At 44.0% G+C, this 17500-nt stretch overlaps 1 protein-coding gene across 4 annotated transcripts in view; it reads left to right on the top strand.

Moving 5' to 3' along the window:
* Nucleotides 1-17500, top strand: part of LOC123768664 (acetylcholinesterase) — a 159623-nt gene that overhangs the window by 66436 nt on the left and 75687 nt on the right. For 2 of the 4 annotated variants that reach the window (XM_045759330.2, XM_045759328.2), the window contains exon 2: nt 16002-16030. The exons of the other annotated variants lie outside the window; for them this stretch is intronic. The gene's annotated coding sequence lies outside the window, so the exon portion shown is untranslated. The remainder of the gene's footprint in view (nt 1-16001; nt 16031-17500) is intronic. 4 annotated transcript variants of the gene reach the window in all.

The following is a 17500-nucleotide window of genomic DNA, read 5'->3' as shown; positions in this document are numbered from 1 at the left end:
ATATCAACTGATCATGTCCTGCATATTTCAATAAATATAAAAGTTGCATTTTTCAGTATGTGTTAAGATAATACAAAGGATTCCTATATCTTAAGTACCATTCAAGGGGGCCCAAGGGAAATGGTTTAAATGCTTTGAGTGACTAAGAAGTGAATGAGGTCAAGCGGTTGGCGTGTCACAGGGAAGCTTTGAACCCTGGTCACCGGAATTCTCGTGTCTCAGGCCCGAGAACGGCCGCTAAATTTCAAGAGCAGCGTTCTTGGGAGAGAGCCCAGGACAGTCGTGAAAAAGGGTTTCTTAAGGTAAAGACAATTCACGATTGAGGTCCGAATTCCCAGAGAGGTGTTGGAGGTGGTATATGTACCGGTGATTAGCAGGGGACTCACCAGGGGCCACAGGTCTGCTGGGGGTGCTAGAGTCACAGGTCTGCTGGGGGTGCCAGAGCCACAGGTCTGTTGGGGGTGCCAGTGCCACAGGTCTGTTGGGGGTGCCAGTGCCACAGGTCTGCTGGGGGTGCCAGAGCCACAGGTCTGCTGGGGCGCTAGCTATGGGAAGGACACTATGGACTTTTCACCATAATGAAAAAGAACAAGTTGTCTGCCGGCGAGTGTCAAACAAAATCATAACAAAATCATACAATTGCAACTTGTGCAACTCTATACACAATTATTGCATACAATACAACTTTGTGTATATATGGTAACTGTACGAGTTCTTCACTCAGGCGACAGATAAAGCCGCCTACACCAATAGGCTTCTTGTTGGTTAATTTGTTCTTGTGTTCTTTCTCGTTTAGTTCCTCGTCACATCAGTTACAGGAGGAACGTCCAATTATGAGACAGAAAACTACTGTTAATAATGTCGGTATTCTTCATGTATAACTGACTAAAGATACATGCTCTTCATTATAACTGACTAAAGATACATGCTCTTCATTATAACTGACTAAAGGTACATGCTCTTCAAGTATAACTGACTAAAGATACATGCTCTTCATGTATAACTGACTAAAGATACATGCTGAGGCACCACCACTGAGGCACCTATGCGTCAGAAACCATTCTCTCACACTTCAAGAACTGCCAAAGTAACGGGCTGAAATACTGACGCATCTGGCACCAGAAAATTAATTGTCGTATAATACAATATAGCATTTTTTTGGTGCCTGGGATTAATAAGTTACGATTGTCTTAGTTTATTATTGATGATAAGACACTCTTAAAAATTACTTGAATGGTGGTAATCAAATGGTTATCAAAAAGAGAGCGCCAAGCAGGGAAGACTGTAGTATTGTCTTGGACTGCAGAGTCTTCAAGATCACTCCAGTAATCACCCTACCTCCCCATCCTCCATCCTGTGTACTCCAATCCGGTGACCAGGAACTATGGTTCGTGCCACCGCCTTTCCCTACCTTGAAGACCTTCAACCCAGTGTAAGATCACTCATGCCAAAGTACCAAATAGTCATAATTACCAATCAATAAGTTGACAAGACGGTACCTTGAATGAAATCAATGGTACTCGTTTCCAAAACTCCAAGATTACTAACTTACGTTAGTATTCTTATTAATAAGTGCATATTTAGACCTATTATAAGTATCACGATAAGGACACAAATCTTAATAATTTGCTTCCTGACCGGCCCTTGTCAATATTATTATGAACTCTATTAACATTTTCTGAGCGGTAGCGTGGTAGGTCACTACTGATAAAGGGGTAGGGGATGAAGGGGATACTGAAATTATCAGTCCAGCAACCAGGAGGCCGGGTTGACGACCGGGCCGCGGGGACGCTGAGCCCCGGAAGCACCTCAAGGTAACCTCAAGGTAAGGGGTCAATACTTCACATACCTATTATAGACGGCACAAAAGCATGAGAAAATGAGTCCCGAAAGACATTATCGACTAGTGCGTGACCCCATCCAACACTGAATAGATGAACCAGTTCCAAACATACTCGAGATAGACAACCGCTAATTTTCTCATGAAGAACTATTCCAACTGACCGCCTTGAAAAAGACTAATTACGTCTATGCATTTACGTGAGAACTCGAGAACGCATCCGCAACGTATTCAGTGAAAAGCATCGACCGCAACATCCCTTTGAAGGTGTATAACAATGCACAAACAGCAAGACTCCATTAAAAGCCAAATCATTTTTACACACAGCCAAACAATCATCCGTAAGATCTTGTCCAGCAACACCGAAATAACTGTCAGGTGCAGAGGCAATAGGAAACTACACACAACAGAAGGACTTCATATGCAATGCAGACCAGACCACACACTAGAAAGTGAAGAGACGACGACGTTTCGGTCCGTCCTGGACCATTCTCAAGTCGATTGTGACGTTCTCAAGTTACAATCGACTTGAGAATGGTCCAGGACGGACAGAAACATCGTCGTCTCTTCACTTTCTAGTGTGTGGTTTGGTCTACATATTTGAGCCACGTTATTGTGACTCCTCGTCTTCATATGCAAGTCTCTCTCAACCATCAACACACTCAGCGTTTAGTTATTTTGACATATGATAACTGAATAAATGAGGACTGCAGTCGTGTTACTCTAATGTACCAAAACTTCACATAAAAAAAACTCATATAAAAAAAACTGAGTTTGGAAACTTTCTGCGCAGTTTTATTTACTCCACCACATACCTGGAGAAATTAAGGGGTCGAATTTATTTTCCTGGATTACCCGCTGAGAACTACCAGGCACTGAAATCCCTCTCCTGCTCACCCATTGACAATTATCGGGTTTGTACAGTGATTACTCAACAGCCCTCACCCCCACATACCCTTTGAGATCTTCCGAGGATATGCACTCCTGAAACTTTCCAGGCCCAGTGCCTCCTTTCAGGCCCAGTGCCTCCTTTCAGGCCCAGTGCCTCCTTTCAAACTTCCAAGAAACGTTCAGGCACTTTTCCTACCTCTAAGAACTTCAGGCTTCAACTTCCCGTCCTTACGCTACTCTAAAATCTTCCAGGCTAGAATTTCCTTGAACAACCAATCGTCAGGCCATGCTGGCGAGGGCTGTGGTCAACCCCAAAGATACATCCGTAAATTTTAATGTATTGTGAAGCAAAAAAACTGTTTTCTTTAATATAAATTTACATTAAAGTATATTCTAATTTTGAGCATCGTTAGGGCTCGGTTAGATAAAGTTTAATGTTTTGGTTCGGTTGGAAATTGTTAGCAATTGCAGTACACGCGATTTGAAGACAGAAGCAGGGGAAATACTCTTCAAGAAAGGTTCGAACATATTCAGTTGTGTCATGAGTCATGGGTTTTTAATTCATAAACAGGTGGTCTGGGGTTCAAGTTCAAGTATGTTTATTGAGATAAGCAATAAATACATCTCAAAGGGATAGAGTAACTTAGGCTATTTCTACCCCCCCTCTTGGTCTGGTGTAAGAATCAACAAGCATTTGGCCATCCAGGAGGAGGATAGGCTTCCCCCTAAGAACTTGCAGGCTCGAACCTTTCCTGGTCATTTTCAAGCTGAATTTCCCGGAGAACTTCATGGCAAAAACCTTTGAAAATTTGCAGACACGTACTTCCACGACACGTACTTCCCAGACACGTACTTCCCAGACACGTACTTCCACGACACGTACTTCCCAGACACGTACTTCCCAGACACGTACTTCCCAGACACGTACTTCCCAGACACGTACTTCCCAGACACGTACTTCCCAGACACGTACTTCCCAGACACGTACTTCCCAGACACGTACTTCCCAGACACGTACTCACCAGACACGTACTCACCAGACACGTACTCACCAGACACGTACTTCCCCCAGAGAACTTCCAGGCTCGAAACTTCCCGAGAGATTCCAGGTTCGCATCCCCGTCTGCCCCCAGACCCCCTGCTAGATCTCATCTTCATCGATTATTCAAAGGAAAAGTAAAGAAGATAAAGGCAATATCCGTCTTTTGTCGAGGCTGGGGTCCTAGTTTTTTTTTGAGTGGGGGGCCCACCACAGGTGGCGTAGAGTCCTTCCCTGTCCTCCCCCCGCCCCTGAGCTTGACGTTGGGGACGGAGGGATAGACCGGGGATAGATGGAGGGGGGTTGGGGCTGGAGGGGGTGGAGGGCTAGGGGGTCCTACAAGTCTGGAGCCAGCCAGCCAATCTCCCGGGGCGGCCCCTTTGTCAGTACCGGAGATTGTCCCCACACTAATAGCTACTTCCGCTCTCTTTCCTCATTACCTTCACCGATTTACGCCCGAGGACCCGCGGAGGAGGCTTCACCATTTCCAAATTTCACTCCTCAGTTGGGAAGAGGGATGATGTTCTTCTTTTCTTCCTCTGCTTCTTTTATTTATATATTTTTTTTTAAGTTTATCTCATGGGTATAGAAGTGTGTTTTTATACTCGTGTAAATGTTCCTGACGTCTGAGCTGACAGCTCCTGCATTCCACCTTTTTTTCGAAATTTAGTGGATAACTACAGTCCAATATTGACCCTGCTTGTAACTGCGTATATAGTTCGTCTTAACTGTTCCCTCTCCTAGTCGAGTCCACTCGCTCGTTAATGCCTCGCTGAAGCGTTACCATGCACGTGAAAGTCTTGGAACCGGATGGGGGTCGAATGAATGTGTTTTGGTGTATAGTATAGGGTGCACGATGTATAGTGTATAGTCTATAGTGGCCACCTTTGAGTGTGAATGAGTGTGTGGTTTACATGGTATCCTCTATAGTTAACATGGTACCCCCTCTGGTTTACATGGTAACCCCCTGTGGTTTATATGGTACCCCTTGTGGTTAACATGGTACCCTCCTGTGGTTAACATGGTACCCTTCTGTGGTTAACATGGTACCCTCCTGTGGTTAACATGGTACCCTCCTGTGGTTAACATGGTACCCCCTGTAGTTAACACGGTACCCCCGCTTTGTGTGTTTTCACTAAGACACACTTTAACATGTTAGGAACTTCCTGATCTCGCGCGTCTCCGGATCTGTTCCGGGCGACTTCGTCCCCTCTCAAGTCCCCGCCACACTCTGGAGGAACCGGATACCTCCTTTGTTTATTTACTCGTTGCCCTCTAAGAGCTCCTGGTGTTGTAACAGTTTGTTTGGTCGTCCTCGTGTTAAACCACGTGATGTGGACTTCAGAACAACCTTAGTACGAAGGACTCACAATGGGTCGGGATTCGCTGTTCTAGAGAGGAGACGACAGAGGTATCAAATAATATTCACGTGGAAAATACTGGAGAGCCAGGTACTATCTTCTATCTTGAGATGATTTCGGGGCTTTTAGTGTCCCCGCGGCCCAGTCCTCGACCAGGCCTCCACCACCAGGAAGCAGCCCGTGACAGCTGACTAACACCCAGGTGACCTATTTTACTGCTAGGTACTTTACTGGAGTGGACAGTCTGGAAGAAAATGCAGAATAGAACCAGTGAAGAGCAGGGGTACCATAGGCACAATCAGAGAACACTGTATAGACATCAGAGGTCCACGGTTGTTTAACATCCTCCCAGTGAATATAAGAAATATTGCCGGAACAACCGTGGTCATCTTCAAGAGAAAACTAGATAGTTTTCTTCAAGGAGTGCCGGACCAACCGGGCTGTGGTGGGTATGTGGGCCTGCGGGCCGCTCCAAGCAAAAGCCTGTTGGACTAAGCTCTCACAAGTCAAGTCTGGCCCATGGCCGGGCTTGGGGAGTAGAAGAACTCTCAGAACCTCATCCAGGTACAATCCAGGTATGCCATGCTGGTCACCAGCACACTCTGCTTATATGGATTTGTAATACCGTCTACTCTTGGAGATAAAAGGTCGATAGGGTGTATAGTGCCGTTCTTTCCTAGCTATACCTTCGATAAGGTGGATTGGACCTTAGCCAAATATAGCGGATATAACGGCTAGTTTAATCCCCACCTTGCTAAACACGGCCGATATAGCTACCACTGTGTTCCCTAACAAATACTTTCCCATATCCTTTCTGCATATAAACTTCTCCAGCACCACCAAAAACCACTGCAATTGGTAAGCCAATGTCAGCGGTTTTTACACTAGTTAGCGGTTAACAATGCTAAGTCAATGTTAGCGGTTTTAACCCTGGTTAGCGGTTAACAATGCTAAGCCAATGTTAGCGGTTTTAACCCTGGTTAGCGGTTAACAATGCTAAGCTAATGTTAGCGGTTTTAACCCTAGTTAGCGGTTAACAATGCTAAGCTAATGTTAGCGGTTTTAACCCTGGTAAGCGGTTAACAATGCTAAGCCAATGTTAGCGGGTTTTACTCGGTATGGGGAAGATCTTGAAATTTATCATATCTCCCTTAAACAAAGAAGACGCCCTGTCTCCTATTACGAGAGCGTCCACTTACAATGTCGTCGTTCTCTCTTCTAAACGAAGGCCTACTCCCTTTTGTAAAGAAAAAGCGTTCTCCCTCTTACAACGAAAGCGTCCTCATTTTTATAACGAAGCCGTCCTCTAACGAACTTATCTTCTCTCCCGTAACGAAATCGTCTAGAGATAACAACAGAGAGTTAGTTTAGTTCATTTATTATGCACCCCATACCCATCTTGTGGGCGGTAGTGGAAAGGGTTACAGAGGCACATAATGGGCTCAGGGACTGAACCCCAGAATTCATTTAGCTAAGCAAGTTACAATCTTGATGAGCTAGTTACAAAATTCAATATAAGTCGTCACATCAACAATGGGTTCGAGATCGACCTCAAGTACAGGTTCTAAATTAAGCAACTGACATATGTGGAGAGCTAGTGTCACAATTTATATGTTTGTCCTGCACGGGTAGGAAGCGCTGTGTAGCAAAGCTATTTCATTCATCAACAGCCGAGCAACAATTCATGAAAAATATTTTATGTATAAAACTGATGATATTATGCACGAGGCTTCTCGTTATTTGCTAATGCGAGATGGAGGGTTATAATGATTAACGGGAAGGAGTGGGGGGGGGGAGATTAAGGAGAGGGTTGGTGGGATGGAGGAGCGAGCTCCGAGATGGAGGAAGAGAGGATTGAGTGGAAAGTGATGAAGAGAAGGTTATCGAGAAGGATGACGATGGGATGAGGGAGGGAAGGGATGGATGAGGGGTGTTGGGTGCTAGAAGGTGGAGGGCTAGATGGCTTGAAGGAATAGGATAGCTAAAGGGTTAGATTGTAAGGTGGATGGGGGCTCTAAGATGGAGGTCCATGTGGATGAAATGGGCTGAAGCAGGGAGGTTGGGACGGCCGGCTGGCCGGGTGCTGTATATGGCACCACCTTCTCAAGATGAGTATGTGAATGTTTACCTTACAGGTTGATAAGGCTATCTGGCCGGATGATAAGAGGCTTGCTCAACTGCGCAACAAACAATATTTGGCTGCAATTCGATATCTTGACACAGAGATAAAAGTTATAACATAAGTTAAAGTGATTCTGGTTTCCCCTTATCGTTGAAAGTTGCCTATCAAAGACTGAACCACGCCATCAGACCTCCAGCTCTCGTAGCACGAGGAGGAGCGGCTGCTGCATAGTAAACACCCCACACTTATCCTCATGCTTTGATAGTTGACTTACTCAACAACGCAACTCAAACACACACACACGGTGTTCCAGACCAACACAAACACACGCTCATCCAGACCAACACAAACACACAGGTCCTCGCAGCCGAGTCGACAGGGCTCTGAGGTCGTATAGAGCCTAAGAGGCCCGGGTTCGATTCCCTGTCGAGGAAGAAACAAATGGGAAGAGTTTCTTTCACCTTTCTCCATGTTCACCTAGCAATAAACAGATACTCAGGAGTTAGACAGCTGCTACGGCCTGCCTCCTAGGGATGTGTGTATGTGTGAGAGAGGAATATGGCGTAGATATCATAGATATCCTCTATTATATAGGAAAAATAAGTTAGAAGTCAGTAAATTACACAATCGACGATTAAAAAGCTGGAGTCCAAGAGCTAAGAGCTGGATCCTGCAAACACAAATTGTAAAAACAGTGACAACACACACACACACACACACACACACACACACACACACACACACACACATACACACACACACACACACACACACACACACACACACACACACATACACATACACACACACACACACACACACACACACACACACACACACACACACACACTTTTAAATCTTTTTAAAACTAGGTATGATAGGGAAATAGGACCGGAGTCATTGCTGTAAACAGCCGATGGCTCGAAAGGCGGGATCCAAGAGTCAATGCTCGATCCTGCAGACACAAATAGGTGAGTACAAATAGGTGAGTACACACGCACATACATATCCCTGGATTAACTAAATAACATAAGTGGTATTAATAGAGGTTGTAGAGAAAGACAACCACATGTACTGAATGCACTGTAAGGCTAGATAAGATAATGTCTCTACTAGCTGATGCTGAAACACGCCTCGTAGGCCCTCAGTATAGTAGCTTTGAATTATAATGCTTTACTGGTGAGCAGTACCAGTAGGTACTGGTACTTTCAGTACTGGTAGGTATTGGTACTGGAAAGAGCATATACCGTACCAGTGAAGAAAAAGGAGATAAACAGGAGCCGAAGAATTTCTTAAAGGGAAAACAAAAAACATATATATGACTAGTGGGATAGTCATATACATGTTTATGTATATGACTATCATATATGGGATAGTCATATGGGATAGAAATAATGCGATGCTAGTTCATCACAAGGTTATGATGACCAAACTACACACCAGAAGATGCGGAGATGATGACGTTCCGGTCCGTCCTGGACCATTATCGAGTCGATTGATAATCATCATATGAACAAATCCACAAGGGCCGTGACGAGGATTCGAACCTGCGTCCGGAAGCATCCCAGACACTGCCTTAATCGACTGAGCTACGACAGGGTTAAAAAGAGTTGAAACCGAAGTTCTACTGAACTTACTGGATCCCGCAGCCTCTCCGAAGGACAAACCATAATTTTTACACAACTCCCCCCTGCACCCGAGCTATGTCAATAGGCCGTTCTCTCTCTTCGCCCCTTACATCATTACACACAGAGATCACACTAACGTGATGCATCAAATGAACAAATCCACAAGGGTCGTGCCGAGGAATCGAACCTGCGTCCGGGAGCATCCCAGATGCATTCATTTGATGCATCACGTTAGTGTGATCTCTATGTGTAATCATCATATCTTCAAAATCATTATCATATCTTCAGCCACGTTGTTGTGACTCATCGTCTCCTTACGATTATGTCTTGAGAAGCGTCATGGACGAGGAATTGCAGGTGCAACACCTAATCTCAAGGCTTCTAAGGACTAGGGAGCTGATTGGATAAGGAAAAGGAATGGTGCTCTCTGTCTCTCTCTCTCTCTCAGGATTAGAAGAGTTTCCTCAGGGCAGTGTTGGGAGGGGCCTCTCCATCAGTTAACTGGCTGTTTCTTGTATTTGTTGTCACCTCAAGGGATAATATCAATGTTAGAAAAGATTTAACACACTTTATACGAGAGGAGTTTGGTTGTTTAATACATGTGTGTAGTTGTCTGCTTGCCCTAGCACGGTGTGTGTGTGTGTGTGTGTGTGTGTGTGTGTGTGTGTGTGTGTGTGTGTGTGTGTGTGTGTGTGTGTGTTCAGATGAGAGTATGGCATGTTAAACAGACTAGAGACTAAAGTAGAAAGAAGTGGATCGCATAAATTCAAATATCAAACCAATTTATCATGCAGGAATATTTTATTTAGTAATTACGGGTTCTCGCAATCGAATTTTAGACTTTTCTCCAAAAGATACAAATCTGGTTTACACTTTTAGAGAAAAAATAAAGACAAATTTCGGAACCAATAGTTCAAAGAGTTAATTCACATTAACTCTTTGAAATAATTACACACTCCTGTCTTACACTGACAGAGTTAGAAATCCGTTTCACTTCACTGTGTAGTGTGACGGACCGAAACGTCGTCGTCACTGGAAAAAAAATGCAAAATGAAGCACTCAGAATTATACTTGGCTGTCCTATAACTACCAAAGTTCTCAACATGCGGAAAGAATTAAATATACTTAGCATTAGAGATAGAATATTTGAAATTAATCTTATGATGGGACTAAAGCTTCTGCGTGATAACAAAAACAACATTGTGTCAGTTGCACTGTTAGAACACATACGAAATGGAACTAGCGAGTCTAAATGGATATAAAGAACAGCCACTCATATTAAAATGATGGGACTGCACGATGTATATACAGATGAAAGAGTACAGCACTTCCTTCCACCCTGGCAGATAGTACCTTTTGACATCTTGACCCCTGCATACCCCACCAAGAAACTAATCACAAACTACCCTCATGCTCAGCTTGCTGCTAAATTAAGCACCATAGAACACATTCACAATATACAAGCTGAAAACAACATTGCACAGACCATATACACTGACGGATCGCTCAATACAGCTACAGGGAGGGCAGGAAGTGCTGTTATTGCTCATCAGCCCGATGGCAGCACAATTCAAAGGAATATCCGAATTAGTAACTGGGCGTCCACAATGCAAGCCGAGTTGGTAGCGATACTGGTAGCACTCGAAATTATTGACAACACTGAAGTAGACAGCTTAATTATTTCTGACTCCCTATCCTCACTACGAGCAATAAACAGTTTGCAATCAAGTAATAACGTGCTTGTCTTGGAAGCTAGACGTAGATATATAAGAATACTTAGCAAGAGGGTAAATATAAAAATGTTGTGGATTCCTTCTCACATTGGCATGCAAGGAACATAACAAAGTTGACGCCCTTGCTAAGGCTGCAGTAAATAAAGACAGTACTGAACGGAATCTTGAGTTATCAAATAGGTCCCTTAAAAGTGTCATTAGACGAAAACTCCTGGATAAATTTGAAGAAAGTAGAACTGTGCAAACTGGAACTAGCAGGTCCATTGTTCATCACAATGAAATGTGTGAAGTAAAACATGTGTATGGGGCAAGTAACAAAGTCAGTAGACTAACAGATGTTGTCACAGCTCGTATAAGACTTGGCTACAAGTATCTCTGGCAGTTCGGCTTGTATAGGGATCTAGATGAAGTAAAGTGTAAAGTGTGTGGACAAAGACAGGGACACACACTCGAACACCATATCTTGGATTGTAGTAAAATTGAGCCATTTAGAGATAAATCTAAGCTCACTCTGTATGATATGGCCACCTATCTTATTACCATGTATAAATTACCTGAAATCCTTGCACTGTACCCACATTTCGCTTCCAGTAGATGAACGACATATGAGATTCAGAAACAAGTAGTGTATTGTGAGGACTAATAATAAACAGAAGCTCACCTATGACTCTGTAATATCCCCATTGGTCTAACTATTATGTATTAGCGATAAGACCTACCATTAATGTATGATGACTTACGGTATGATGAAATTGTTTATGTAATAATCTAAGACGAGGTCTGATAAAGACCTTTTGTGCCCTCTGTAATGCTTTTTGCGGTATCGGTCACAGGATGAGTATGGGGTGCACAATAAACTAGGCCGCCTTCAGGCGGCAACAATCATCAAATCAATTATCGTCCCTTCACCTTCTAGTATGTGGTCTGGTCAACATAATTTAGCCACGTTATTGTGACTCATCGCCTGCAAATCAATGCCTCTCTACCTCCACCATCACCTCCTCTTGCACAAAGAGATCACAGTAACGTGATGTATCAGTGAGACAATCAGTAGGAGCCATGAGGAGAACTCGAACCTATGTTCGAATCCTTCTTTTTCTCGCTTCTTTTTCTTACCATTCTGCTGCTGATAATATCTCCCTCTTCTCTTACTTCACCTCCCGTTCCCCTTCATCGTGCTCTCGTACTTCTCCCCCAGACACTCACGGGGCACAACACCTCCCGTTCCCCTTCATCGTGCTCTCGTACTTCTCCCCCAGACACTCACGGGGCACAACACCTCCCGTTCCCCTTCATCGTGCTCTCGTACTTCTCCCCCAGACACTCACGGGGCACAACAAGTAAATACAGTATTTACCGCACGTAATCAGCCAGTGTTCCATCTGTTGACTTTGACATCAGCTCCAACTCGGTGGGTGACGGGTCAACAAAGAAATCATCTCTCATTGGATTCGGACGACGTAAGATCTCGCCTCCCGGGTGTTATGTAAACAAACTCCCCCCCCCCCCCTACTCCTCCCCCACCTCTCTCCCCTCCCCCCCTGCCACTCCTCCCCCCTTTCCCCCCTATCCTTCCCCCCCCCCCTCCACGCAGGTCCTGAACCTTCACTCTCTCGCTCAGAATTGTGGGGTAATTTAATGTCTGTTGGTTTTTATAAACAAGCCAAATCTCACGCAAGAAACAGACATGAAAGATAAAAAATAAAGTGTTAAGAGAATATGTCAGAACACAATAGATCGCCACTGCAAGGTTCCGGGTTCGATCCCCCCCCCCCACGCACAGCGGGAACTTTGGGCACGTTTCCCTTTCCTCCTCATGCCCCTGTTCATCAAGCAAGTACCCGGGAGTTGGGCAACTGTTGTGGGTTGCATCATGAAGAACATTTAGTAACTGGCCAAAAGCTACCTCAATATACCTGAATAGGCTTCGCGTTCCCACCAATGAGAAAACCAATTTGCACCTCATTTCACAGTTCTTAAAATAAAAAAAAGCTGGAATCCAACTTATTAAAATTTATAAGCAAAAATAAATTTAAATGATACAATACGGTTTAAAGAAGATGGATAATACAGTGATTGTATGAGCGGAAGCTGTAAGCGAGGCAGAGAACCCACCCAGGGAGGGAGAGCTCCCTGCCCACCCAGATCTCCAAAAAATATATCCAAAAGATATCCTCCTTCCTTCCATGGAAGGCTGGATATCTTTTCCAACAACAGCCGCAAGGCAGCATCGTGAAGCCTCTTCCTTTCACAGTGTCTTCTCATCACGACGATCTGGCTTCACCTGTGATAAGAAATCTCGTTATCCTGCTTACCTACTCCATGTCTCTCTCCTTCACCTTCCTGTCTATACCCCTCCCAATTCCCCCGTCACTCCCTCCGTCTATCTCCCTTCATCTGTCCGTCCTTTGACCTCCACCACAACACGTGAGTCAGTGCTCTCCCTGAATGCAGAATTATAGGTATCAGTGTGTATAATGTCAGTCCATTATTCTGCCACCTTACCTGCTGCATTGTAATTACCTTCCACTCCACCCCTTGTACAAGACTACCCTGAAACGCTGTCTAATTACGGGCTTGTATTGTAATTATAACACGGGGCGGCTTTCGATGTATTATAGATGTGACAGATGACCCAGTTTGTTATACAGTAATTACGACAAAGTGGCTGATATTGTATTTTATATAGCGTTGCTCCTAATGTATAATGACTATAATATGAACTGGCTCACGATATCTTACGACCTGGCTTTTAATATCTTATGACCTGGCTTTTAATATCTTACGACCTGGCTTTTAATATCTTACGACCTGGCCTTTAACATCTTACGAGCTGGCTCACTATTGTGTAAATGAATACAGACCGCGTCGTAAGTACTCAAAGTGGCCCGTTTCAGATCCCATCGTAAATAGTAGTGACCTGCAGGCGATGAGTCACAATAACGTGGCTAAAGTATGATGACCAGACCACACACTAGAAGGTGAAGGGACGACGACGTTTCGGTCCGTCCTGGACCATTCTCAAGTCGATTACCTGGTCTAATTGTCATGATAATTACCAGAAGAGACCATCACTGCCACTTCCCTGACACTAAATAATTATTCAGCATAGCCCAGTTTGTTGTTTATTATGGTATTTAAACTAGTTTTGCAGCTAGTAATCAGAATTACAAGACCTACTTTTGACTGTCATGTATTTTTCTGTATGACTTCGTATGATCTATTCCATGGTTACTACAGTCGGCTCTGCGTGAATCACAGTACCAGTAGAGAACTTCTTTATCTGTTTTTGACGTAAAATACTTTTTAAGAATTAAAAGTCAAACGATTAACTTGTATGATGCCTTAAGGATAGCAATCTCATCTTGTGTATGAACTGTCTTATGGTTGGGAGAGTCCAGCCCTGTTCTCCCTAAGGTTTCTCAATGTCAAGATCACGGACCATTTAAAGTGTCCCCTCCTAACCTACCAGAGGACCCAAAACAGAAAACGGGACAGTATACGTCACTTTCGCCAGCTGCTTCCATTTTCTAGTCCGACGATTTTTTTTGGCCCTATGTGACGCATACGAGCGAAAAGCGACGTCCTTTGTAAGAGAACTTCGCACTTGGCCACATTACACAGACTCTCCATCATGGTAGACTTATCCTAAGCTTGCTCCTTGTTGGCAACATTCTGTCCTGATATGGCCCGGTTGCTCCACCACTACCATTACACCACAACCACCACCTCAACCACCACCACCACCACCACCACACATGCGGATGGTTCACGTATATTTGTGGTGGACTAACGCACTGCCCCTCTACCATTTCCCACCCTTTCATTCCGCAACACTGACGGCATCCCCCATAAAGATAATTTCCTCTCTCGTCAGATTGAGCTTCGTGACGGAATGAACTGCTCCAAGCTTTAATATGCAGGCAATTGCGGCCCGCAATAAAGGGAGAATGCATCGTGTCATCAGGATATTACACCAGTGATGACTGATAACTCCAGCTCACGCGATCAACAATCGACTAGACAGGTCACGCAATCTACGCTGGACTCCTCCAAGGTCACGCAATCTACGCTGGACTCCTCCAAGGTCACGCAATCTACGCTGGACTCCTCCAAGGTCACGCAAGCTACGCTGGACTCCTCCAAGGTCACGCAAGCTACGCTGGACTCCTCCAAGGTCACACAATCTACGCTGGACTCCTCCAAGGTCACGCAAGCTACGCTGGACTCCTCCAAGGTCACGCAACCTACACTGGACTCCTCCAAGGTCACGCAAGCTACGCTGGACTCCTCCAAGGTCACGCAACCTACACTGGACTCCTTCCTCTGCCCCCGTTGGTGCTGGGTCAAGACGTCACAACTGCTCATTGTGTTAACACAGTTTATGTCTGCGGAATCGAAACTAAGCTCTTGGTCTTAGCCTACCAAACAGTCGGTCGAGTGATGCAATGATGTCCGCTTCACTTGCTACCTACAAATTCTTGTTTGATCGTCTCTCCGACTCTTGTATTGCCTTTCATGTGCATTTCCGTCACTTTATCCGATATCTTTGTCGCGCACTTCTCATCTCTTCCTCGCTTTCTTCCCCCCCTTTCTCTATGCCACACATCCTTCTCTTTATCAAATCCCATAATCTCCTAGGGGAAGGGATTATTTCTTTCCCTCACTGTCGGGTCCCTTACCTTTCTCAAGTTCCATGGCTCTCTGTTTCCCATTTCTCCTCCTCTGTTACACTCGTCGCGGTCTCCCCTCGTCTCCTGTTCTTCCTCTTCCGTATTCAACTTCACTGCCTAGTTCCCAGTATCTTTGTTCTTTCCCCGCATGGCGCTAACGAAGCTGGAGGCTCGTATTTTTGACAAGGGGCCAGCACGTTAACTAGTAGCTTGTTGACGTTACTGCCGAGATGATTGTTACTGTTGCTGACCCTCCTGCTGAGATGACTGTTGCTGACCCTCCTGCTGAGATGATTGCCACTGTTGTTGACCCTGCTGAGATGACTGCCACTGCTGATCTAATTTACTCTAAGATTTCAAACAGAAAACACCGATGTTGTAACCCTTCAACACAGCATACCACAGAAACATTTATAATGATAATTATAAGTCATAAAGCTTTGATAGGTGAAACAAAATTCATAAAGGTCGTAAAAGGCCCCTAAAAAGAGATAATACCTGGCCTAGGGCCATCAGGTCAGGCTGGGTACCATGTGCCATTCAGATGCAATAGTTCAAGTCAATCTGGATGTGAGATAACACTTGGGACATTCAGAACAGGTCAGGGAGGGTTGGAGGTCTACCTCAGCAGCGCCTGCACAGGTCAGGAGTGGCACTGGAGGTAACCTTCAACACCCACAGTAATATCTAACTCATGTTTTTCTATTTTCACAGGAAGTTCACCAATCGAGCGAGTGAGTTAGGTAAGTGATCTGACCTGGAATGGCTTTCAACACATTTTGGTTCTTATCGGACCCAAGTTACCTGACCGTACTCTAAGTACCAACTGATCGTCCCATAACTACCCCATAATGTCTAGTTAACTACCCCTCTGACTGCTTTCTACCAACCCCAGCAACAGATTTAGTCTCCTGTGTTAAATCATTGAAGCTCTAAAGATTGGTTCATTTTCCCTGAGGTGACTTCAAAACACACACATTATACACATTATATTATATATATATATATATATATATATATATATATATATATATATATATATATATATATATATATGTCGTACCTAGTAGCCAGAACTCACTTTTTGGCCTACTATGCATGGCCCGATTTGCCTAATAAGCCAAGTTTTCCTGAATTAATATATTTTTTCTAATTTTTTTCTTATGAAATGATAAAGCTACCCATTTCATTATGTATGAGGTCAATTTTTTTTTATTAGAGTTAAAATTAACGTAGATATATGACCGAACCTAACCAACCCTACCTAACCTAACCTAACCTATCTTTATAGGTTAGGTTTGGTTAGGTAGCCGAAAAAGTTAGGTTAGGTTAGGTTAGGTAGGTTAGGTAGTCGAAAAACAATTAATTCATGAAAACTTGGCTTATTAGGCAAATCGGGCCTTGCATAGTAGGCTGAGAAGTGCGTTCTGGCTACTAGGTACGACATATATATATATATATATATATATATATATATATATATATATATATATATATATTTCAGCAAAGTGTTTTGAAATGATATAGTCGTTTACGCGGATCCCTTTAAAATATACGCCTTGGAAATGCACAAAATAAGAGTACAGTCTGCCTCAGAAAAGTAACACATTCAGATCTTTTCCCTAAAATTGCAATAACGTATTCATGGACAGTCGAACACATTTTAAAACTTATCTCTTATAAAACAAATTGATGTTGCGAGCGTGGGGCTGTAATTAGCTTAAGTGATACAGGCGCTCTCCATTACAACTCTCGTAGCGGAAAGCGTCGTTCTAACGTTATAGACTCGCTTCTAAAATAGTAACAGCTCCCCCACTCTGATTTACATAGCCGACAGCCGTTACTGGAATAGTTCAATATATAACTGAACGAGACACTAATGGGCCTGTTGGCCCGGTACTGGGAGGTGGAGGGGTGGGGGTGGGGGGTTATGGGTAGTCAGGGAGCACACATGTATGTGTGTGTGTGTGTGTGTGTGTGTGTGTGTGTGTGTGTGTGTGAACACCACACTAGGGAGTCTAAAATTAAAGTATATACGACGAATAAAGAGGAGAGCTCAACTTCTGTTGCCATAAATACATTATCTGACACACACACGCACACACACACACTAATGAGTAGTAGTTAAGTAGTTAGTCAGTAGTCAGTAGTACAAGTAGTAGTCAGAGTAGTTAATAAATGGAATGCACTAGGAAGTGATGTGGTGGAGGCTG

This window comes from Procambarus clarkii, chromosome 83 (genome assembly GCF_040958095.1).
Source record: "Procambarus clarkii isolate CNS0578487 chromosome 83, FALCON_Pclarkii_2.0, whole genome shotgun sequence".
Taxonomy (NCBI): Eukaryota; Metazoa; Arthropoda; class Malacostraca; order Decapoda; family Cambaridae; genus Procambarus; species Procambarus clarkii.
The sequence above is the reverse complement of the archived record's forward strand: the minus strand, read 5'-3'. Positions and strand labels throughout refer to the sequence as shown.